Below are 18,720 nucleotides of genomic sequence, written 5' to 3' on the forward strand. Positions count from 1 at the left end.
GCCCCTAATATAAATACATTACTTTATCACTACCATCACTATAAGGCTGTTTCCATTTGGGTTTTTTTCTGCAGTTTTTGTAATATTGAGCCAAAGTCAGGGTGGATTCACACCACGATTTTGCTATACGGTTTCGGCATACGGTTTTATAACAAAAACCATATGCAACCGTACAGAAAACGGTGCCCATAGACTTCCCATTCAAAACTGTATGCACTATAATGTATAAGGTTGTCTCCGTTTTTCAAACCATACAGTTTTTTACATTTTATTTCCGGACAGAAACCGTATACTTTTTTTTTAACATGGGAGTCAAGGGAACCATACAGAACCGTTTGTGCGTACGGTTGCATTTGATTTTCACCATATGGTTTTTGACTTAAAACTGTTTTTTTTTCTTGGAATTTCAATCAAACAAGTGAAACTTTATTCATAATGGAGTGAAAAGTTTAAAACGTATACTTTTTTTCTAAAAACATAATTTTTCAAACCGTATACGGTTTTCAACCGTATACAGATAAAAATTTGTACACATGTTTTGATACAGTTTAGTCAAGTTTGGAGGAATGTGTTTTTTTTAATCAAAAACCTGATACAGGAACTGTATTGCAAAAACGTGGTGTGAACCTAGCCTCAGCAGTGGATCCATAAGGGAGGAGAAGTGTAAGTTCTTCCTTTATATGTCCGATTCCTTTTTTAATACACCTCTGGCTTTGGCTCAAAAACTGCTGTGGCAGTATTCCAAAAAGTATTCCAGAAACTGGCAGTTTTCTGGTGTTTTATTGGACAAATGTCACTGCAGTTTTTGAGCCAAAGTCAGAAGTGGATCTAGTAGGAAGGAGAAATATAAATCCTTCTCATATATTTTCCCAATAACCACATCACTTATCCATCCATTTGTAATAAATACCTTTCTGACATTTAGGATCCAGTCACTTCCATCTTATTTGCATTTGTACGCACTCCCTGGAGATCACTTCCAGCTCCTGGCTCAGTCATTGCAATAGCTCCAATGCATTTCCCAGCCGCCATCTGAGGGATATATTTCTGTATCTGGCTCTTACTGCCATATCTTGAGATATAAGGCATGAATATGTCAGAGTGGAGACTAAATCTTGGTCCAGTGCAATTCATATACATTTGTTCCTCCCAAACAATGGCAGATGACAAGATATAACCACCAATGCCCCCATGTTCTTCTGGGATGGTGGCTCCTAGAAGCCCCTGTTGACCAGCCTTCTCCCACAACTCCCGGCTTACCTGTTCAGCTTTCTCCTATTCAGTATGGTAAGGTGCCACATCTTGTTGGAAGAATCTCCTGACGCTTTCTCTGAAAATGTCATGATCAACATTGAATATGCTTGAAGTCCATTAAGTTCTTGGCCTGACTCGGTTCTAGTTGTGGTTTCTCCTCGTGTGAGCTGGGCTGTGTATGTTGGCATCTGATACTGGCACAGACAAGAGCTCTTGCTGAGGAGACATTGCAGATGTTGCTGAGTTGTTGCAGGGATCTTCCAAGAAGTCTCAAGCTGGCAGCCATTGTAAAGACGTGTGTGCTGAGCAATGCAGTGCACTGCAAGCAGTAAGGCAGGAAGTAGAAATCGGAAGTTGTAACAGGTCTGTGCACACTAGAGAAATCAGTTTTTGAAATTTTGAAAGAATGAGCCATGTATTTAGCTCAATATCATATTGTCAGATTCTTCTTCCTCCACTTAAGAAGACCTTGAACCAGTCAACCAGTTGTAACATCAGCGCTCCAGGCAGAAACGCTGGCCGTGAGCGCTCTCTTCCCATGTCCCCGCTGCATCGGGGCTGGGATTCGCATTGAGGGACGTGCCCGCATGCAAGTTCCAGCCCGTCACTCACCTCTCTGGTCTTCCGTGTTCTCAGTCCCGGCACGTGTGCTCCCGCCTCCTAGGGCGCGCTCGCCGGACCTCTGTGATTTAAAGGGCCAGTATGCCCTAATTAATGTGTTCCCCTTTTTCTTCCCTATAAGTGTGTGCACCTTCCCCTGCCCTGTGCCGGATCTTTGTTGCCCTAATGCTTGAGAGAAAGCTACTGTGTTACCTGTGTTCCTGTTTATCCGTGTACCTGATCCTTGTTCCATGACCTGACCCTGCTACTGTGCCACCTGCCCTGACATTCCGCTATCCTGACCATGTCTTGTCTTTATCCCTTTTGTACCAAGTTTCATCCCAGCAACCTGTGTGGACAAGTCGTGCCAGGAGTAGTGACCTGGGTGCTGCCTGCCGCAGCAAGACCATCCCGCATTGCGGCGGGCTCTGGTGAAAACCAGCGGAACCTTAGACTCCGCTCCCTGGCATGGCTCACGTCATCATCCACACAGGCCCAGAGGATCCACCACCTGCCGTGATCCTTACACCAGTCCACAAGGGCTATACTATGCTCTGAAGACCCACAATCCCTGGAAAACTTTTGCTTGCTGACATGGCTACCATCAGGCATCTGGCTGAGGCTTCCTGTACTGTTGCTACCAACATTCTTACTGGTAGAGGACATTGCAAAAATGCTCTGTCCTTTACGTTGTACAACAATTCTTTTAGCAGACATATTATTTTATTGAATAAGCTTTGGAGGTTATTTTTATCTTTTTGGAGTGATCTGTCACTCTGCCTACTTGTCAACTTTCACTCTCAACCTTTTTAACTGCGTAGTTATGCACAACCCAGGTAGAAAAACTATATCAGATTAAGTGCAGAAAATACACATAACTGTGCTTTGGATGGCTATGCCATGTTCACTCCCAATGATATTATATGTTATATGTTAGTTTAAACCCAGAAAATACATATAACTGACACCTAGATGGCAATGTCACATTTGTCACGATGCGGCTGGCAGGTGGTGGATCCTCTGTGCCAGAGAGGGATTGGCGTGGACCGTGCTGGTGGACCGGTTCTAAGTTGCTACTGGTATTCACCAGAGCCCGCCGCAAAGCGGGATGGTCTTGCAGCGGCGGTAGCAACCAGGTCGTATCCACCAGCAACGGCTCAACCTCTCTGACTGCTGAAGATAGGCGCGGTACAAGGGAGTAGACAAGAGCAAGCTCGGACGTAGCAGAAGGTCGGGGCAGGCAGCAAGGATCGTAGTCAGGGGCAACGGCAGGAGGTCTGGAACACAGGCTAGGAACACACAAGGAAACGCTTTCACTGGCACGATGGCAACAAGATCCGGCGAGGGAGTGCAGGGGAAGTGAGGTATAAATAGGGAGTGCACAGGTGAACACACTAATTAAGCTAACTGCGCCAATCAGTGGCGCAGTGGCCCTTTAAATTGCAGAGACCCGGCGCGCGCGCGCCCTAGGGAGCGGGGCCACGCGCGCCGGGACAAGACCGACGGAGAGCGAGTCAGGTACGGGAGCCGGGATGCGCATCGCGAGCGGGCGCCTCCCGCATCGCGAATCGCATCCCGGCTGGGAGAGGTATCGCAGCGCACCCGGTCAGCGGGTCTGACCGGGGCGCTGCAATTGCGAGGATGTAGCGAGCGCTCCGGGTCTCCCCCTCTTCTTGGAGCCTGAGAACCTGAGGACAAGACTTTTGTCTAGGATGTTGTCCTCAGGTTCCCAGGATCTCTCCTCTGGACCACAGCCTTCCCAATCCACCAAGAAGAATTTTTTCCCTCTGACCGTTTTGGAGGCCAGAATCTCCTTCACGGAGAAGACGTCAGAAGAGCCGGAAACAGGAGTGGGAGAAACAAGTTTGGGAGAGAAGCGGTTAATGATGAGTGGTTTAAGGAGAGAGACATGGAAGGCATTGGGAATACGGAGAGAAGGAGGAAGAAGGAGTTTGTAAGAGACAGGATTAATCTGGCACAAGACTTTGAAAGGACCAAGATAGCGTGGTCCCAGTTTGTAACTGGGGACACGAAAGCGGACATATTTAGCAGAGAGCCATACCTTGTATCCGGGCGCAAAAATGGGGGGAGTTCTTCTTTTCTTATCGGCAAACCTTTTCATGCGGGATGAAGCCTGTAAAAGAGAATTTTGGGTCTCTTTCCATATGGTGGAAAGATCACGAGTCACTTCATCCACAGCGGGCAAACCAGAGGGCAAGGGAGTAGGGAGGGGGGGAAGAGGGTGACGGCCGTACACCACGAAAAATGGGGACTTAGCAGAAGATTCTGAGACTCTGAAGTTGTATGAGAATTCAGCCCATGGTAGAAGATCTGCCCAGTCATCCTGGCGGGAGGAAACAAAATGCTGTAAATAGTCACCCAGGACCTGGTTAATTCTTTCTACTTGCCCATTGGATTGGGGATGATAAGAAGAAGAGAAGTTTAATTTAATCTTGAGCTGTTTACAGAGGGCCCTCCAGAATTTAGACACGAATTGGACGCCTCTATCCGAGACGATCTGCGTGGGCAAACCGTGAAGACGAAAAATGTGTACAAAAAATTGTTTTGCCAACTGAGGCGCTGAAGGAAGACCAGGAAGAGGAATAAAATGTGCCATCTTGGAAAATCGATCAACGACCACCCAAACAACAGTGTTGCCACGGGATGGGGGTAAGTCTGTAATAAAGTCCATACCAATCAGTGACCAAGGCTGTTCGGGGACAGGCAGAGGATGAAGGAGACCAGCAGGTTTCTGGCGAGGAGTCTTATCCCGGGCACAGACAGTACAGGCCCGCACAAAATCAACAACATCCGTCTCCAGAGTCGGCCACCAATAGAAACGAGAGATGAGTTGCAAGGATTTTTTGATGCCCGCATGGCCTGCGAGGTGGGAGGAGTGTCCCCATTTGAGAATCCCGAGACGTTGGCGTGGAGAAACGAAGGTCTTCCCTGGAGGAGTTTGCCTGATGGAGGCTGGAGAAGTGGAGATCAGACAGTCAGGAGGAATGATGTGTTGCGGAGAGACCTCTACTTCCGAGGCATCCGAGGAACGAGAGAGGGCATCGGCCCTAATGTTCTTGTCGGCAGGGCGAAAGTGAATTTCAAAGTTAAAACGGGCAAAGAACAACGACCACCTGGCCTGGCGAGGGTTCAGCCGTTGGGCAGACTGGAGATAGGAGAGATTCTTGTGATCGGTGTATATGATAACAGGAAATTTTGATCCCTCCAGCAGATGCCTCCATTCCTCAAGCGCCAATTTAATGGCCAGTAATTCTCGATCCCCGATGGAGTAGTTCCTCTCCGCCGGAGAGAAGGTCCTAGAAAAAAAACCACAAGTAACAGCATGCCCGGAAGGATTTTTTTGTAGAAGGACAGCTCCAGCTCCCACTGAGGAGGCATCTACCTCCAATAGGAAGGGTTTAGATGGGTCAGGTCTGGAGAGCACGGGAGCAGAAGAAAAGGCAGACTTGAGATGTTTAAATACGTCTTCCGCTTGGGGAGACCAGGACTTGGGATTGGCATTTTTCTTGGTTAAAGCCACGATAGGAGCCACAATAGTGGAAAAGTGTGGAATAAATTGTCTGTAATAATTGGCGAACCCCAAAAAACGTTGGATAGCACGGAGTCCAGAGGGGCGTGGCCAATCTAAGACGGCAGAGAGTTTGTCTGGGTCCATTTGTAATCCCTGGCCAGAGACCAAGTATCCTAGGAAAGGAAGAGATTGGCATTCAAACAGACATTTCTCCATTTTGGCATAAAGTTGATTGTCTCGAAGTCTCTGAAGAACCATGCGGACATGTTGGCGGTGTTCTAAGTTGGCAGAAAAAATCTGAATATCGTCCAGATAAACCACAACACAGGAATATAAGAGATCACGAAAAATTTCATTAACAAAGTCTTGGAAGACGGCAGGGGCGTTGCACAGGCCAAAGGGCATGACCAGATACTCAAAGTGTCCATCTCTGGTGTTAAATGCAGTCTTCCATTCGTCCCCCTCCCTGATGCGGATGAGATTATAAGCACCTCTTAAGTCCAGTTTGGTAAAGATGTGGGCACCTTGAAGGCGATCAAAGAGTTCTGAGATAAGAGGTAGGGGGTAGCGGTTCTTTACCGTGATTTTATTAAGTCCGCGGTAATCAATGCAAGGACGTAGGGAGCCATCTTTTTTGGACACAAAGAAAAATCCGGCTCCGGCAGGAGAGGAGGATTTGCGGATAAACCCCTTTTTTAAATTTTCCTGGATGTATTCAGACATAGCAAGAGTCTCTGGAGCAGACAGAGGATAAATTCTGCCCCGGGGTGGAGTAGTACCCGGGAGGAGGTCAATAGGACAGTCATAAGGCCTGTGAGGAGGTAAAGTCTCAGCTTGCTTTTTGCAAAACACGTCAGCATAGTCCATATAAGCCTTAGGAAGACCGGTTACAGGGGGAACCACAGGGTCACGGCAGGGAGTACAGGGAACCGGTTTAAGACAGTCCTTGAAACAAGAGGTACCCCAGCTCTTGATTTCTCCTGTGGACCAATCAAGGGTTGGGGAATGGCGTTGAAGCCACGGTAATCCAAGAAGAATTTCGGAAGTGCAGTTGGAGAGGACCAAAAACTCAATTTTTTCGTGATGAGGTCCGATGCACATTAGGAGAGGTTCCGTGCGGTAACGCACGGTACAGTCCAATCTTTCATTGTTAACACAATTGATGTAGAGGGGTCTGGCGAGACTGGTCACTGGGATGTTGAACCTGTTGATGAGAGAGGCCAAAATAAAATTTCCTGCAGATCCGGAATCCAAGAAGGCCATAGCAGAGAAGGAGAAGGTAGAGGAAGATATTCGCACAGGCACAGTAAGGCGTGGAGAAGCAGAGTTGACATCAAGAACTGCCTCACCTTTGTGCGGAGTCAGCGTACGTCTTTCCAGGCGGGGAGGACGGATAGGACAATCCTTCAGGAAGTGTTCGGTACCGGCACAGTACAGGCACAGATTCTCCATGCGGCGTCGTGTCCTCTCTTGAGGTGTCAAGCGAGACCGGTCAACTTGCATAGCCTCCACGGCGGGAGGCACAGGAACGGATTGCAGAGGACCAGAGGAGAGAGGAGCCGGGGAGAAAAAACGCCTTGAGCGAACAAAGTCCATATCCTGGCGGAGCTCCTGACGCCTTTCGGAAAAACGCATGTCAATGCGGGTGGCCAGATGAATAAGTTCATGCAGGTTAGCAGGAATTTCTCGTGCGGCCAGAACATCTTTAATGTTGCTGGATAGGCCTTTTTTAAAGGTCGCGCAGAGGGCCTCATTATTCCAGGATAATTCGGAGGCAAGAGTACGGAATTGGATGGCGTACTCGCCAACAGAAGAATTACCCTGGACCAGGTTCAGCAGGGCAGTCTCAGCAGAAGAGGCTCGGGCAGGTTCCTCAAAGACACTTCGAATCTCCGTGAAGGAGTGTACAGAGGCAGTGACGGGGTCATTGGGGTCCCAGAGCGGTGTGGCCCATGACAGAGCTTTCCCAGACAGAAGGCTGACTACGAAAGCCACCTTAGACCTTTCAGTAGGAAACTGGTCCGACATCATCTCCAAGTGCAGGGAACATTGCGAAAGAAAGCCACGGCAAAACTTAGAGTCCCCATCAAATTTATCCGGCAAGGATAATCGTAGGCCGGAAGCGGCCACTCGCTGCGGAGGAGGTGCAGGAGCTGGCGGAGGAGATGATTGCTGAAGCTGTGGTAGTAGCTGCTGTAGCATCACGGTCAGTTGAGACAGCTGGTGGCCTTGTTGCGCTATCTGTTGCGACTGCTGGGCGACCACCGTGGTGAGGTCGGCGACAACTGGCAGTGGGACTTCAGCGGGATCCATGGCTGGATCTACTGTCACGATTCGGCTGGCAGGTGGTGGATCCTCTGTGCCAGAGAGGGATTGGCGTGGACCGTGCTGGTGGACCGGTTCTAAGTTGCTACTGGTATTCACCAGAGCCCGCCGCAAAGCGGGATGGTCTTGCAGCGGCGGTAGCAACCAGGTCGTATCCACCAGCAACGGCTCAACCTCTCTGACTGCTGAAGATAGGCGCGGTACAAGGGAGTAGACAAGAGCAAGGTCGGACGTAGCAGAAGGTCGGGGCAGGCAGCAAGGATCGTAGTCAGGGGCAACGGCAGGAGGTCTGGAACACAGGCTAGGAACACACAAGGAAACGCTTTCACTGGCACGATGGCAACAAGATCCGGCGAGGGAGTGCAGGGGAAGTGAGGTATAAATAGGGAGTGCACAGGTGAACACACTAATTAAGCTAACTGCGCCAATCAGTGGCGCAGTGGCCCTTTAAATTGCAGAGACCCGGCGCACGCGCGCCCTAGGGAGTGGGGCCGCGCGCGCCGGGACAAGACCGACGGAGAGCGAGTCAGGTACGGGAGCCGGGATGCGCATCGCGAGCGGGCGCCTCCCGCATCGCGAATCGCATCCCGGCTGGGAGAGGTATCGCAGCGCACCCGGTCAGCGGGTCTGACTGGGGCGCTGCAATTGCGAGGATGTAGCGAGCGCTCCGGGGAGGAGCGGGGACCCGGAGCGCTCGGCGTAACAACATTCTCTTTCAGTTTCACTTACTACACTTTTTACTGCTTTGTTATGTTTAACGCGGGTAAAAATATTATGTAATATTGAACCTAGAAAATAAACGTAAGTGAAACTTACATGGTGATGTTGCCATCTCTTTCAACATTTTGTACTGCGTTGCTATGCTGAACCCAGGTAAAAAAAATACTATGATTAAATCTAAAAAATACATGTAACTGACACTTAGATGGCTATGCTGAGCTCACAATGCTTTTAATACATATTGCTTAAATACAAGTCTGCTCACTGCTTTGCTCAGTTTCCTAAGTATTTGTAATGTAAAAGCTTTTATGGGCTGGTTTGCTGCTGGCAGCGATTTGTAGTGCACTAACTGTATTGCAGATGACAGGAGGCTTCTGTCTAAGGTCAGCCCACTAAACAATGCTTTGCTTTTTATGTAATGTGATAGCTTTGATAAGCTGGTTCATTACTAGTTGGGATTTGTAATACACCTACTGGCATCAGTAGTCCTTGCTTTCTCAGCTCTCTCCAAAATGGTGGCTGCACTGCAGTACATGGGGTTTTATCAGTATCTTAAACCTAACCCTGTGCTGTTTCCTATTGGCCTGGAAACTGAATGACACATAAATGCAAGTAAATCATTGAATAACCTAGGAAAAAGTACCCTGCATGGTATGCTGGGTATACCCTGACATCATCTTACTGTCTCAGTACTTTCTCCTTTCAAGTAGGCATCAAAATGCCATGTTCCTTGTGTTATTATTGTGCACATTGCCAGGCTCCTGTGAGCCATACCTGGTAATGTTGAAAGCTCTGCAACACTCTGAAAGTTCTGCTGTCACACCGAAATTTGGATTTAATCCAGGTTCGCAGGGCTCGTCTTGCTCACCTCTGGTTGGTATGATTTATGTGATAGGGGTATGCCATTTATCACAAGTCACAACTAGCATTGGATGGTCAAAGTGATATAAAATAACAAATCTCAACTAAGAAATTTTACTAGCTGTGTTATGAGGGCACTGGGGCTTTCTCTGCTATGGAACACTGTGACTAACATTGTTGCAAGGGTGCTTTGGCTGGCTGTTTTATGGGAGCACAGCCACAATTTCATAAATATTAATGTAAATTAAGAAAAAAATAAAAGTTTTACAATGACCAAATTGTGGCCAGCACTTACTTCCTTTTACTAACATTACGTGAACCGGATACTAGTCTGCATGGAATAGAGCTTAACCAAAATATAATTATACAAAATGCTGGTGATCTAATCCCTTAAATTACATTAACCGTGTCTTCACCAATGAAAGGAGTTACTGTTACTTCAAACCCGCTCTTGTATATTGTTATCAGAAGTATTGCATGACACAAATGAATGCAGATGGTCAGGCATCACGTGTCTGTAGGAGACACATGTTCAAGGCCGCCTGTCACAAGACCACATAAGATTATTAGCCAGTCTTATAGTGAGCTGAACACATGGCTTTCACATACCCATTTCAGTGACTTTACATGTGTTCTTGCATCTCTGAATTGTAAAATGACAGCATCAGTTTTGTATTACATTTTTAGCATGATTTATAGGTTCTATTATACAAAAGGATTTGTTAGCTTATACAATTTCTCCTGCTACAACTTGTTAACACTACATTCCAAGATATAAACTGCAAAATCACACAAAAATTATTAATGGAAATCTAATTTATCAACCCATGGAGGTCTGGAGATTGAGTCACACTCAAAATCAAAGTGGAAAACTACACTACATGCTGATCCAACTTTGATGTTATGTTCTTAAAACAAGTCAAAATGAGGCTCAGTCGTGTGTGTGGCCTCCACGTGCCCATATGACCTCCCTACAATGCCAGGGCATGCTCCTGATGAGGTGGCAGATGGTATCCTGAGGGATGTCCTCCCAGACCTGAACTAAAGCATCCGCCAACTCCTGGACAGTCTGTGGTGCAATGTGGCATTGGTGGATGGAGCGAGACATGATGTCCCAGATGTGCTCAATCGGATTCAGGTCTGGGGAACGGGCGGGCCAGTCCATAGCATCAATGCCTTCCTCTTGCAGGAACTGCTGACACACTCCAGCCACATGAGGTCTGGCACTGTCTTGCATTAGGAGGAACCCAGGGCCAACCGCACCAGCATATGGTCTCACAAAGGGTCTGAGCATCTCATCTCGGTACCTAATGGCAAGCACATGGAGGGCTGTGCGACCCTGAAAGAAATGCCACCCCACACCATTACTGACCCATCGCCAGACCGGTCATGCTGGAGGATGTTGCAGGCAGCAGAACGTTCTCCACGGCGTCTCCAGACTCGTTTATGTCTGTCACATGAGCTCAGTGTAAACCTGCTTTCATCTGTGAAGAGCACAGGGCACCATTGGTGAATTTGCCAATCTTGGTGTTCTCTGGTAAATGCCAAACGTCCTGCATGGTGTTGGGCTGTAAGCACAACCCTCACCTGTGGATGTCAGACCCTCATACCAACCTCATGGAGTCTGTTTCTGACCGTTTGAGTGGACACATACACATTTGTGTCCTGCTGGAGGTCATTTTGCAGGGCTCTGGCAGTGCTCCTCCTGCTCCTCCTTGCACTAAGGCGGAGGTAGTGGTCCTGCTGCTGGGTTGTTGCCCTCCTACGGCCTCCTCCACGTCTCCTGATGTACTGGCCTGTCTCCTGGTAGCGCCTCCATGCTCTGGCTACTATGCTGACAGACACAGCAAACCTTCTTGCCACAGCTCGCATTGATGTGCCATCCTAGATGAGCTGCACTACCCGTGCCACTTGTGTGGGTTATATATTCCTTTTCATGCTACCACTAGAGTGAAAGCACCACCAGCAATCAAAAGTGACCAAAAGATCAGCCAGGAAGCATAGGAACTGAGAAGTGGTCTGTGGTCAACACCTGCAGAACCACTCCTTTATTGGGGGTGTCTTTCTAATTGCCTATAATATCCACCTGCTCTCCGTTCCATTTGCTACCTGAGTGGACAATGTGATTTCACAGAAGTGTGATTGACTTTGAGTTAAAGTGTGTTGTTTAAGTGTTCCCTTTCTTTTTTTGAGTAGTGTATTATACGGTGTCCATTTTAGGACATAGTCAGTCGTCAGACGTAACTCTGTCCTCCGTCAGGTGAAACGGCATCCAACCTCCTCCCTCGAGCCAATCTCCATCAGGCATCAGCCGCAACTCCCTCCTTTGTCATCCTAAAGTCTCTCATCCGAAACTCGGTCATCCCTCAGACGAAAAACGTTTCTGCCGTGTAGTAGAGCCGAGTCAGTGTTGACTCTCTGCTATACTGGTTCTGCTGTACATGCTATTCAATGTTGGCTCTGCTATACAGACTCTGCAGCACATGTAGTGTCTATAGTACAAACGTGCAAGTTTCACAGTTTTGACTCTGCTATACATGCTGTGCAGCCTCTGCTATGCGGCAGGAAGTTGCGTCTAAGGGAGAATCGTCTGAGGCATGACAGCGTTTTGGACGACAGAGTTTCGGATGAGGGAGGACGGAGTTGCGGCTAACGACTGGCAGCGATTGATCCGAGGGAGGAGGCGGGACGCCGTTTCACCTGACGGAGGACAGAGTTATGTCTGACGACTGACGATGTCCTACAATGGGCTCCGTAGATCTGTATTTATATTCTATACAAGTCCTGCTTTATGCTTCCTAACTGTTGACATTAGATCCATGCAGTGACCACATAAAACCTCCAAAAACTGGAAGAAGGTTTATTGGGGTAATGTGATGCTTTTTTTTTTTTTGCTGTGATTTCCCAAACATGGTGGCAAAAATTGTAGTATTTTACCACAATAGTCTACATTACAGTTATTTTTACCAACATTTTCTAAAATTGCTACAGAAACAGCCAAAATACAATATGAATATATGAATATGCAGTGAAAATAGCTTAAAGACTTCACAGCTTGATAAAACATCTCAATTATGATTACAGGTTAGATCACTCTCTCCTCAAAGCAATATTTCTCTACACAATGGGGGAGATTTAGCAAAACCTGTGTAGATAAAAAGCTAACCAGTTTCCCACAGCAACCAATCTGATCGCTTCTTTCATTTTTGAAAAATGAAAGCGGCGATATGATTGGCTGCTATGGGCTACTGGTCAACGTTACCTCTCGACAGGTTTTGATAAATCTTCCCCAATGCACTTTGGAAATGAAATCGCATGAAGCTGCACATAATGGGGGAAATTTATCATAACCTGTGGAGAGGCAAAATTGCCCAGTTGCCCATAGCAACCAATCAGCTTGCTTCTTACATTCTTAACCTGTTAAGGACCAAGGGTGTACCTGTTAGCCCTGAGTCCGCTCCCTTTCTATATGTAACAACAACCTTTAGGGGTCGCCCCCCAAGGGGTTAACCCTAAACTAGAAACCCCCCTTAAAACTGAATTTTATTAGATCATTTAAAATATATATATATATGAGCTCCGGTGTAATGGTTAAAAGCACAGCTAATAGTTGCTTGAATAGTATATAGGCATTCTATAACTTCATTTGTAATGGTATTGTGGTTTACTAGCACTAATCTATGGATGCCACTATGTTAACAAAAAAGCACTGATAGCTGCTAGTTAAAATGTAAATAGCCCTCCGCTTCCCGACGTTTCGTTGGATAAACCAACTTTATCAAGGTACAGAGGCTAATGGCTACTCGTTTGGTCCGCTCTCCCTTTTATATCCTCTGTTGGTGATGTCAAAAAGCACTGCATCACTGTGCGCCGATTGTTCAGCCTATCTGGACTCAAGGTACGTGACTAACCAATCCGTTCATGTCACGTCACTATGTATTGATATCATCCCTACCAATCAGCACACTTTGTTCCCCGTTACTCATCCTACGTATATACAGTGCGCGGCGCATGTGGATATGGCGATGAGATTACTTAATGATGAGGAGACCTATCAGAGAATAGCGCGTGATCCAACTAGAGAGTATCTGGAACAAATGAAGGATATTTTGTCGAGAGCGAGGTTGGAAAACGTATTATCAGAAAATGAATACAAATTTATTCTAAACGAACACCCCACCATTTCTACTTTTTACGTTTTACCAAAGACACACAAGAATATGGATCCCATCAAATGCCGACCTATTGTATCGGGCAACAACAATCTAACGGAAAATGCTAGTGTGTATTTGGATAAAGTTCTATCACCTTTTGTACCTTCCCTTCCTTCACATTTAAAGGACACTAAGGACACAGTTCTAAAAATTAGTGAACTTTTAGTTACGGACACTACACTCCTTATGAGTTTGGATGTGGAATCACTTTATAGTAATATCCAACACGATTTAGGCTTAAGATCCATTAGCACTTTTTTGGACACTAAGAGCACTTTATTTCACAATCACAATAAGTTCATTATTGAACTATTGCACTTTATTCTAACTCACAATTATTTTCTCTTTGGCGGTGCCCTCTATCAACAGATGAAGGGCACCGCCATGGGGACTACTTGTGCACCCACGTATGCAAATTTATTTTTGGGGTGGTGGGAAAGCACTTTTGTTTTTGGTGAAGATTTGGTTTTGTACACTCAGCACATTTCTTTTTGGGGAAGGTACATTGACGATATTTAAATTTTTTGGGAAGGGGGTTTAACACTGTTTAGGGAATTTGTTTCGGTTCTTAATGAAAATGTGATAGGAATGAAATTTACACCAGAAGAAGGAGGGAGATCTATTAACTTTCTTGATCTTAACATCTATATAGACTCCAGAAATAAAATTCAAACAGACATCTTCAGGAAACCCATCTCGACAAATAGTCTCCTTCATTGGACCAGCTGGCATCCGGTCACTTTGCGGAGGAGCATTCCAACTGGCCAGTTTCTTAGGGCGCGCCGTAACTGCTCAGAAGAAGACCGATTTCTGAAAGAAAGCCAAAATTTTACATCTAGATTTCTAAATAGGGGATACCCAATTAAACATATGAGAAAGGCCTTCAATAGAGCACAACACAGTGATCGGAATAGGTTACTAGGACCGAATAACATAAACACGCCATCCAAAGAATTAGTTACTAGAATGATAGGCACATATGATGCCTATACTCCACATATTAATCAAATATTGCAAAGGCACTGGCACATCTTATTATCTGACCCGGATTTGAAGGGGAAAATTGGACCTAGACCTAACATCACATATAGAAGGGGGGCCAATTTACGTGAAATTTTGGTACATAGTCACCTTAATGAGAAGACAGACACCCCACAGACATGGTTACCCAATCCACCAGCAGGCTCATATCCCTGCGGCCACCGCACAATTTGCAGTTCCTTCCCCAAAACTAAAGAATTTATCAATCCATATGATAACAGATCCTATAAGATCTTTGACTTTATAAATTGCAGCAGTAAAAATTTACTATACGTAGCTCGCTGCACTTGTCCCAAATTATATGTGGGCAAAAAAACTCAAGAAGTCAGACGCAGGATTGGCAAACACCTCAGCACAATTAGAACTAATGCTGATACACCATTGGCCAAACATATTAGGATCATGCACAACAACAGGATTGATCAGATTAAGTTTTGGGGACTACGACAAATCAAGATGGGTCCAAGGAAAGAAGTTCAGATGGACTAAATGAAGGTTTCTCTTTCACAGCGTTCTTGGAGAATTGATATTATGACTTATCACTCTTTAACCCCTTAAGGACGCAGGACGTAAATGTACGTCCTGGTGAGGTGGTACTTAACGCACCAGGACGTACATTTACGTCCTAAGCATAACCGCGGGCATCAGAGCGATGCCCGTGTCATGCGCGGCTGATCCCGGCTGCTGATCGCAGCCAGGGACCCGCCGGCAATGGCCGACGCCCGCGATCTCGCGGGCGTCCGCCATTAACCCCTCAGGTGCCGGGATCAATACAGATCCCGGCATCTGCGGCAGTTCGCGATTAAAATGAACGATCGGATCGCCCGCAGCGCTGCTGCGGGGATCCGATCATTCATAACGCCGCACGGAGGTCCCCTCACCTTCCTCCGTGCGGCTCCCGGCGTCTCCTGCTCTGGTCTGTGATCGAGCAGACCAGAGCAGGAGATGACCGATAATACTGATCTGTTCTATGTCCTATACATAGAACAGATCAGTATTAGCAATCATGGTATTGCTATGAATAGTCCCCTATGGGGACTATTCAAGTGTAAAAAAAAATGTAAAAAAATGTAAAAGTAAAAGTAAAAAAAAAGTGAAAAATCCTCTCCCCCAATAAAAAAGTAAAACGTCCGTTTTTTCCTATTTTACCCCCAAAAAGCGTAAAAACATTTTTTATAGACATATTTGGTATCGCCGCGTGCGTAAATGTCCGAACTATTAAAATAAAATGTTAATGATCCCGTACGGTGAACGGCGTGAACGAAAAAAAATTAAAAAAGTCCAAAATTCCTACTTTTTGAATACATTTTATTGAAAAAAAAATTATAAAAAATGTATTAAAAGTTTTTTATATACAAATGTGGTATCAAAAAAAAGTACAGATCATGGCGCAAAAAATGAGCCCCCATCCCGCCGCTTATACGGAAAAATAAAAAAGTTATAGGTCATCAAAATAAAGGGATTATAAACGTACTAATTTAGTTAAAAAGTTTGTGATTTTTTTTAAGCGCAACAATAATATAAAAGTATATAATAATGGGTATCATTTTAATCGTATTAACCCTCAGAATAAAGAACACACGTCATTTTTACCAGAAATTGTACGGCGTGAAAACAAAACCTTCCAAAATTAGCAAAATTGCGTTTTTCGTTTTAATTTCCCCACAAAAATAGTGTTTTTTTGTTGCGCCATACATTTTATGATATAATGAGTGATGTCATTACAAAGGACAACTGGTCGCGCAAAAAACAAGCCCTCATACTAGTCTGTGGATGAAAATATAAAAGAGTTATGATTTTTAGAAGGCGAGGAGGAAAAAATGAAAACTTAAAAATTAAATTGTCTGAGTCCTTAAGGCCAAAATGGGCTGAGTCCTTAAGGGGTTAAAATCAAACAGACTTGTAAAATTGAGTACCGGACAGAAGATCCTCTCCCTTATACTCTGTGTTGGTTAGTAAAATGATTATATGATTCTAACTTGGATCACAATTTCACTCATATACCTTTATAATACTCTGGACTCAGGAACTAAAAGTCCAACAAGGAAATGAACATACCTTATAGATCTCTATGGGTGGGTAGATTATTAACAGACAGAGACCTTTTTAGCACCATATAAAATTATGTAAGATAGGGCCCATTATACAGTTCTAATTGAGATACACTTACCTGGAGCAGTGGGCTACGGGTCGGTGGTTCGTTGGTGTTGGGCCTTTGGATGCTGGGTCCCAGTGTGTAGACTAGCAAGGAACTAGATTAAGTACATCAATTAGTGGTAATAATTTTTATGATTATCCATCACATCTCCGAATTATTTGATATATTGTCCCTCCCCTCAAGGACATCATCACAAAGTATCAAATCATTTATTCCAGGGTAGAAACTATCCAGATCCACTGAGACACATCTAGAGTCATACTTACCTGATGTGGGGACCTGTGTTGGTGGTCCGCCCGGTTGGGCCCGTCTCTCGTGCCCCTGTCCTGGAACTCCCGAGGGGGAGAGGGTTGGATCGGATGTGGTGGTTCTTTTGGTTGCGTCTGGATCTTGTTCGGGGTGCCTTGTATATGGTCCTCCTAGAGACCTAAAAAAAACTAGATCTTAGTATCAGTTTACACCAAATATCAATAATTGGCATCTACACTGAACGTTTAGAGTCACTGGAAGAATGATATCTATCATTAGTAAGTACAAAGACGCCTCCATATGAAAAGTATAACATTTACCTGATGTACACAGCTAGTTTTTAGTTTACTAACACATACTGCCAATAGAACATAAATAGTCTATTTCCAATAACATTAACACCCACTGTTTATAATCATATACCTGAACCCAGAATTAATGACAGATACCTCTCATTACCATGATCCCCGTTACAATGAAATCGACATATATAGAATAATATTCATTAGAATAAGGTGTTTGACAAGTATGCGTTGTATTTATGGAACTCACTACCTATGTTGGCAGAATAGGATCCAATTCGCACATATCAAATGTGCGCAAGTTAGTAATAGCATCATTAGAATAACTAAACGCATTCCATAACTACCATCAAATGATTAAGTCTGCAGACATGCGCAGAATCCGATATCGGGACATCTCAAGTTGGACGCAGGCGCAGACATTGATTAAATCCAAGATTGAATCTAAGTGCATTGACATGCGCGAACGGCAGATTGCCGTGGAGCGGACATGCGCAGCTGCCCGCAAGTGTGATGGATTTTTACTAAGTCCATTGACATGCGCGAATGGCAGATTACCGTGGAGCGGACATGCGCAACTGGCCGCAAGTGTGATGGATCTTTACTAAGTGTGGAGACATGCGCCGCGCACTGTATATACGTAGGATGAGTAACGGGGAACAAAGTGTGCTGATTGGTAGGGATGATATCAATACATAGTGACGTGGCATGACCGGATTGGTTAGTCACGTACCTTGAGTCCAGATAGGCTGAACAATCGGCGCACAGTGATGCAGTGCTTTTTGACATCACCAACAGAGGATATAAAACGGAGAGCGGACCAAACGAGTAGCCATTAGCCTCTGTACCTTGATAAAGTTGGTTTATCCAACGAAACGTCGGGAAGCGGAGGGCTATTTACATTTTAACTAGCAGCTATCAGTGCTTTTTTGTTAACATAGTGGCATCCATAGATTAGTGCTAGTAAAGCACAATACCATTACAAATGAAGTTATAGGATGCCTATATACTATTCAAGCAACTATTAGCTGTGCTTTTAACCATTACACCGGAGCTCATATATATATTTTAAATGATCTAATAAAATTCAGTTTTAAGGGGGGTTTCTAGTTTAGGGTTAACCCCTTGGGGGGCGACCCCTAAAGGTTGTTGTTACATATAATTTGCCCTGGAATCCCTGGGGAATTTTTGTTGTCGCTCCCTTTCTATAACACGGGGCCACGGCATGGCCCCGCGTCATAGCGGGTCGGGCCCGGTCTCTAACGATGGCCGGGACCTGTGGCTAATAGCGTGCGGCACTGATCACGGTACCGCGCGCTATTAACCCTTTAGATGCGCTATTCAAAGTAGCTCAGTGAGCTGTTCGATACCGCCCAAGTGAAATCACGGCACCCTACCTGCCTCCTGGTGTCCGATCACCGAATGGCTGCTCAGTGCCTGAGATCCAGGAATAACAAAGAGCAA

The 18,720-nt window shown here is 45.5% G+C and overlaps 1 protein-coding gene and 1 long non-coding RNA gene across 2 annotated transcripts in view; one reads left to right on the forward strand and one right to left on the reverse strand.

The window, feature by feature from the left end:
• Window positions 1-18,720, forward strand: part of TRPM1 (transient receptor potential cation channel subfamily M member 1) — a 339,306-nt gene that overhangs the window by 189,030 nt on the left and 131,556 nt on the right. The gene's annotated exons all lie outside the window — the stretch shown is intronic.
• On the reverse strand, window positions 14,187-17,108 carry LOC130368613 (uncharacterized). Its single transcript, XR_008892522.1, has 3 exons — window positions 16,972-17,108; window positions 16,718-16,799; window positions 14,187-14,316 (listed from the first exon to the last, which is right to left on the reverse strand). It is a non-coding gene; the product is annotated as an uncharacterized LOC130368613 (long non-coding RNA).

Source organism: Hyla sarda, chromosome 4 (genome assembly GCF_029499605.1).
Source record: "Hyla sarda isolate aHylSar1 chromosome 4, aHylSar1.hap1, whole genome shotgun sequence".
Lineage (NCBI taxonomy): Eukaryota > Metazoa > Chordata > Amphibia > Anura > Hylidae > Hyla > Hyla sarda.